This window comes from Myxine glutinosa, chromosome 1 (assembly GCF_964187855.1).
Source record: "Myxine glutinosa chromosome 1, kmMyxGlut1.1, whole genome shotgun sequence".
Taxonomy (NCBI): Eukaryota; Metazoa; Chordata; class Myxini; order Myxiniformes; family Myxinidae; genus Myxine; species Myxine glutinosa.
In genome coordinates, this window is record NC_136261.1 from 144,841,194 (window position 1) to 144,847,136 (window position 5,943).

A 5,943-nucleotide genomic window follows, 5' to 3' on the forward strand; every position below is an offset into this window, starting at 1 on the left:
AAGGGTGTTGGAGAGGAGGATAAGGAAGAAAGTGAAGATCGACGAAATGCAGTTTTGATTTATGCCAGGAAGAGGAACGACAGACACGCTTTTTATTGTGAGGCAGTTGCAGGAGAAGTACATGGAGAAGAGGAAGAAGTTGTTTCATGGGTTTGTTGATCTGGAGAAAGCATTCGATAGGGTTCCACGCAAAGTAGTGACATGGGCATTGAGGAAGTTAGGAGTGGAGGAATGGTTGAACAGAGTAGTGATGGCAATGTACAAAAGGGCACGCACAGCTGTAAGCAGCGATTGTTTGTTTTGATTGAAAAAGATGTTTTGTAGAAAAAATAAAAAGCAGAAAACTTGAAACTGCTAAATTTATTTTAAATTGCAAGAATAAGTACCGTAAAATGCCAACAGCACCAATATTAAAGGCGCAATATCCATTAATATGGCAGTGGCCCTGTTACCCCACGCTTTGGGGCAAATGGGCTTTCACTTAAAAAAAATATGACACTACATGTGGTTTGCAATGCAAAATAAAGGAAGTGGTCCCTTTATGAGTGTGTGAATGGAAATTACAGATAAACAAAACAGTTTTTGGTTTGAGCAATAAGTTTTAGATATGCAAAATCAAAATTTTAAATAATCAATCTTTGATTATCTTTCGCAAATACAAAATAAAATATTTTGGCACACAAATCATTTTGAATTAAAGGGCACTCGGTATAATGCATACCTCAGCCATTGGCAACAAAACATTCAAACCTCTTACTTCACACACCTTTAAGTATAGATACCATTTAAGGATACTTGGCGTAACCAACCCGTCATGTTACCACAATATTTCGCTTACAGTCAGACAGAGAAACAAACAAAAAAACAGACAAACAGAGTTAAAAAATGTCTCATAAAAGTTTCAATTTCAGACACATCAACATCTCACTTTGCGTGCCTTTTCCTTTGCAAATTTTGTCACAATTCAACCAGATCAAGTGCTGATGCCTGGGCATGTTCAATTGATGTAGTTGCCAAGCCAACTAGTCTCTTTTCCAACATTGTAGAGCATATGTAAGTTTTTATAACTTTGAGCTTTGAGAAACTGTGTTCACCACTTGCCACTGATACTGGAAGTGTGAGAAGGATCCTCAAAGCAACGGAAACATTAGGCCCCTGTCACACATAGGCGGATATTTTGGCGACTCTGGCGACTGCCGGCGATCAAGATTTTTCGGCGACTACTGGCGATTTTGGGCGGTCAAATATGGTCAGGCGGCAGTATGGCGACTGCAGGCGGCCACATTGCGACGAAGCACTGACCTCGCCCCGAGTGGGATGGCGACTGTTGAAGATCGACGACGACTGCATTGCGGATGCACGGCGGCAGCGTGGCGACAGTCTGGCGGCTAGATTACGACCGATGGCGGATCGCGGCGACTGCATTGGGCCTGGATGGCGGTGTACTCCGACGTCCGCAAGACTGCAATAAGACCGCCGGCGATTGGAGACGATTCACACAACGCTCTTTGCTCGTAGACAGGGTACAGTTTTGTGTATTTGAAGCTGTAGTCATCATGCCTGCTAAACGTGGAAAGATGGGGAGGTTAAATCTTTATTTCTCTAGTTTACATTTCACTTTATTCATTTCAATGATGTATGACATGAAGCATAAAGATGTTTGATGTACAATAAGAAAGTTAATAAAGATGTATCATTGTAATGTAATAATCAAACGTTTCTGCAGGGAGAGAGAATGGAAATAAAGTCCAACAAATTATTTCCACTGGTCCCAAGTCCCATAAATAAAGTTTCCAAAGGACCAAAGTCCCAAAAATAAAGTTCCCAAAAGTCCCAAGTCCAAACAATAAAGCCATATCCTTGTCGGCACCACAGGACCTCACTCCATGGAGACCCTCACACCATCCTGCCTTGCCATGGAATGGAGCCGGCAGGGGAGTTGTAGTAGGTCTTGAGGTAGTTCCTCTGGTCCTTGGCTACACGGGTGTGCACGTTCCCTCTAACCCACCGTTCTTCCATGTCGGCCAGCTGCGTACCTTCCCTCCAGGAGCCTGGGATGACGTTGGTCATTGTCTTCATGGTCCATCACCTCGTTCTGCTGAGCTGGATAATGCAGACACATAAGGTTGTGGAGACAAACGGTGGCCAGGATGATACTATCGATTGTCTCTGGTGTCTGGGCCATGGTTGTGAGTTGAACTGGTAGTTGGCATCAACCAGCCCCATCAGGATTATGGAGTAGAACTTCTTGTAGTTGAAAAAAACGGACCCAGACTTCTTCGGTGCTTTGATGCGGATGTGTTTGCCATCGAGTGCTCCTAGGGCATGGTGCATCTGCCACCTCAGTCCAAATTGCTCAGCTACTGTCTTCCACTCTTCTGGTGTAGAGGGAGTGTTGACGACCTCCTCCAGGTATTCATCGACGATGGCCTGGCAGACATCCCGTACAATGAGGGTGATGGTGTTGTGGGCCACTCGGAAGTTGTACTGCAGGGACATGTAGCTATCCCCTGACGCAAGGTACCTCAGGGTGATCGCCAGTCTCAGACCTGGTTCTGTAGGTTCACACCAAAATGTGAGCTGCTTGGCGATTCGAGGACCGAGACGCTCTAGCAGCTCGTCAAACAGGGCTGGCTCCATCCTGGTGAAGTTCTTGTAGCCCTGCAAGTCTTCGCCCCTGAGCTCTACCATGAGCTGCTCATATTGCCCTAGAGCTGGTTGTCGCAGGAGCCACGGCCTCACCCAATGTCTTCTCTCCCTCCGTTGTCCTCTTTCTTGATGCTGCTCCTCAGCGTGAGCCAGCAGTAGGTCATTCGCAGCAATATCTTGGTCCAGTGCTGCCAAGTCATTCAGAAGGACCAGCTTCATCCTATGTTCATCATCCATGATAGATGTTGGTAGAGAGACCCTTGGTAGACCTTGACCATAGAACATACTGCAGTGAGCTGAAATATCCACCCCTATTTAGACTGGTTTTTAAAAAATGCCTGTTTATCATCGCCGCCCGCCCCATAAAAGTCGTCCGCCCCCAATTTTTTTTTTTTTTTTTTTGCTCGCGAAGTCAGTAAAATCCGTTCCCGCTCAGTGGAACAGGTTCGAATTTTGTATGTGCTCGCGTACTGTCTGAGCCAAGTTACATGTGCACGACAGTTTGACAGAAAATGCCGTTCGTTGTTTGCCAAATTCGGCGAACGTCCAGTGTTCTAAAGGTCTGGGTTGGTGTCAAAGTGCCAGAGAATATCACTCTAGACGAACTGTATTATGAGCTCGTGTCGGGAACGCTTGATGGTAAGAAATATAACCGTTTTAATGTACGTTGTTGTTGTTGTTGTATATTTAGTGTGTGCGGGTTTTCCCCCTCACCGCCATTTACGTGGACCGCAAGGTTTTGCTTCTGATAAATGGGGTGTGCGCTTCCTTCTTTTATTCATAAAGAATGGTGGGAAATGTTGGACTCCAGTTCTGTTCTAAACAAAAATCTGTCGATATATCTGTACTGGGATCCCAGATCTGTATTTCTAGTTTTCATTCCTGGGTGGTTCAAAATTCCAAACCAAATCCAGACTTGGAAAAAACAGAATTTGTATGTGCAGAACTTTGTATAATTTGTATTCAAAACACTGAATTTGATCTGAGACTGATGAATACTTGCAATTATTAGTTATGAAAGGGTGTGTGTGTGTGTGTGAGTGTGAGTGTGTGGGGGGGGGGGGGAGGGGGGAGGGGGTGGGGTGCTCATCTTTTCAATGTACAATTTTTCCCCACATTTTTGTTGTTTGAACCTTGATGTTTGTGGCTTGGCTGATAGGTAAACAGTATGGTAGACAATGTACAAGTATATTTTATGGTGATTTTTCTTTTTCAGGTGTACCAATGGAGTGGTAAACATCTCAGTGGGAGATAAAAAGACTATGACCCATGTTGCAGCTAGAGATTCAACATTGGCAGATGTCATCAATACCCTTGGAAATTTCATTGAGTTCGTTATTACTTTCCTGGATCGGCCAAACCAACAGAAGACCAATGAACATAATGCTTTCGATATGTATGAATGCTATGGCAATAGCTGCTGATAGATACATGTGTGGCAACCGGACATTATTCTTAAAAGCCGAAGTTTTGGTCTACCATTGTTATACGTATCAGCAAATATTAAAAGTAAACAGAACTCAATGTGACATAGGTTTCTTTATTTTCTTTATTTGAATCGTATCAGTGCGTACATACGAAGGTTTACTAGTTTAGAAATCATAACATGATTAATGATGTATGTCCGATCAAGTATATTTAAGAAAAAAACATGTTGTGCGTTGAATAATCCATTAAAATTTCACTCTGACAAAAAAAACCAAAAAAAAAACCCCTCCCTCCATACCCACGTTTTTGAAAAAAAGTGATAAACAGGAAAAAAAAATTCACCAGCCTTATACCTGGCCAGAAAATCGTGGTATGTCATAATGCAGTCGCCAGGCAGTCGTATCTCTGTCGCCAATGGCCGTAACTCGGCCGCCACTAGTCCTACTGCTGTCGTCGGTCTCCCATAGCCGCAGGGGAGACGTGACAGTTCTTCTGTAGTCGATATGCAGCCGCAACAGTGTCGGCCCGTAGTCGGGAAGATGCCGCAGGAAGGCCGTATGGCATTCGCATCTCTGCCGTGCTAGCTGGTGGGGCGATGCTGGGGCGATTGCGGAAGACTATGAGCGACTGGGTTGCGGCCGCTTTACGATCGTATTACGGATACCGACGACAGCATGGCAGTTCCATCACGACAGCATGGCGGATTTTTTGAGGACGACTGACCGCGCCGTTTTTAAACATTTTAAAAAATATTTGGCCCCTTTGCGGCTCTTGCCGACTGCAGCAGACTGCAGCAGACCTGGGAAGGATAACCACGACGACAGAAGACCGTCCATTACGGTTTCATTACGATTGTCGGCGGGTGGTGGCGATTTTTTCAGTCGCCAGTAGTCGCCGACAAATCCGCCTATGTGTGACAGGGGCTTTAGGCACATTATCCAGGAGTTTTTGTTGTAGTATGAAGAGAAGTACTTCTTGTGGCAGCATAGACTTTGGAAGTCTTCGAGCTATTGCTACAAGTTCAGTAATGCGCCGCTCTGATGTCTGCGCCCTCGGCGGCTGCCAAGTTGGCCTAATGGTAGCGCTGGCCCTGGCTGTAAGGACGAAGGACGGGCACAGTGGTGAGTTTGAGGTGAAGGTGGGAGTGCATCAGGGGTCGGTACTAAGTCCACTACTATTTGTAACTGTGATGGAGGTGCTGGCTCAGAACGTAAAGGAGGGTTTACTGTGGGAGTTGTTGTATGCAGATGATCTGGTGTTGATTGCGGAAAGTATGGATGGACTGAAGGAAGTCAATTCAATTTCGGTCAATTTTTGCCCAATCTTTGCGAAATAAAGGTTGTCCTTACTTACCTAGTGGTGTTCCTATCCACCACAAGTAACCCGGTGTCATAATCGAAAACCGATTCACTGAAAACCGATTCAAAATGGCCCCTCGCTATGATTTTCCACGATCATATTTTATTTTCACCACTTAAAATCGACCGAATTTCACCAAATAAGATACCACACTCGATGCAGGGACCTCATTTCGTGGCAAAACTGTACACAGAATTCAAATTCGTTGTGAAATGGAGCCATGCACCATAAAACCAAAATTTCCTCGGAATCGAGTCGTGCCGGGGACGTGATGACGTCACTGTGTTTACAGCGTTAAGAAACTAATTTTTCATATGTCCATATTTTGAATAACTCGGTCAATTTTTGCCCAATCTTCGCCAAATAAAGGTTCCCGTTATGTACAGATACCCCTCTATCCTCCTAGAGGCGAAGTCAGGATGAATTTCGTAATAAAAAATAAAGTCCTTCGGTGACGAAAATTTAACATGCGGTTTTCCTATGTAACATTACCCTGAGGTAATTTCA

At 44.6% G+C, this 5,943-nt stretch overlaps 1 long non-coding RNA gene across 1 annotated transcript; it reads left to right on the top strand.

The window, feature by feature from the left end:
- The first annotated feature begins 3,243 nt into the window (after nucleotides 1-3,243).
- Nucleotides 3,244-4,173, top strand: LOC144889752 (uncharacterized). The gene is made up of 2 exons (XR_013622047.1): nucleotides 3,244-3,288; nucleotides 3,866-4,173. It is a non-coding gene; the product is annotated as an uncharacterized LOC144889752 (long non-coding RNA).
- The last annotated feature ends 1,770 nt before the right edge of the window (nucleotides 4,174-5,943 follow it).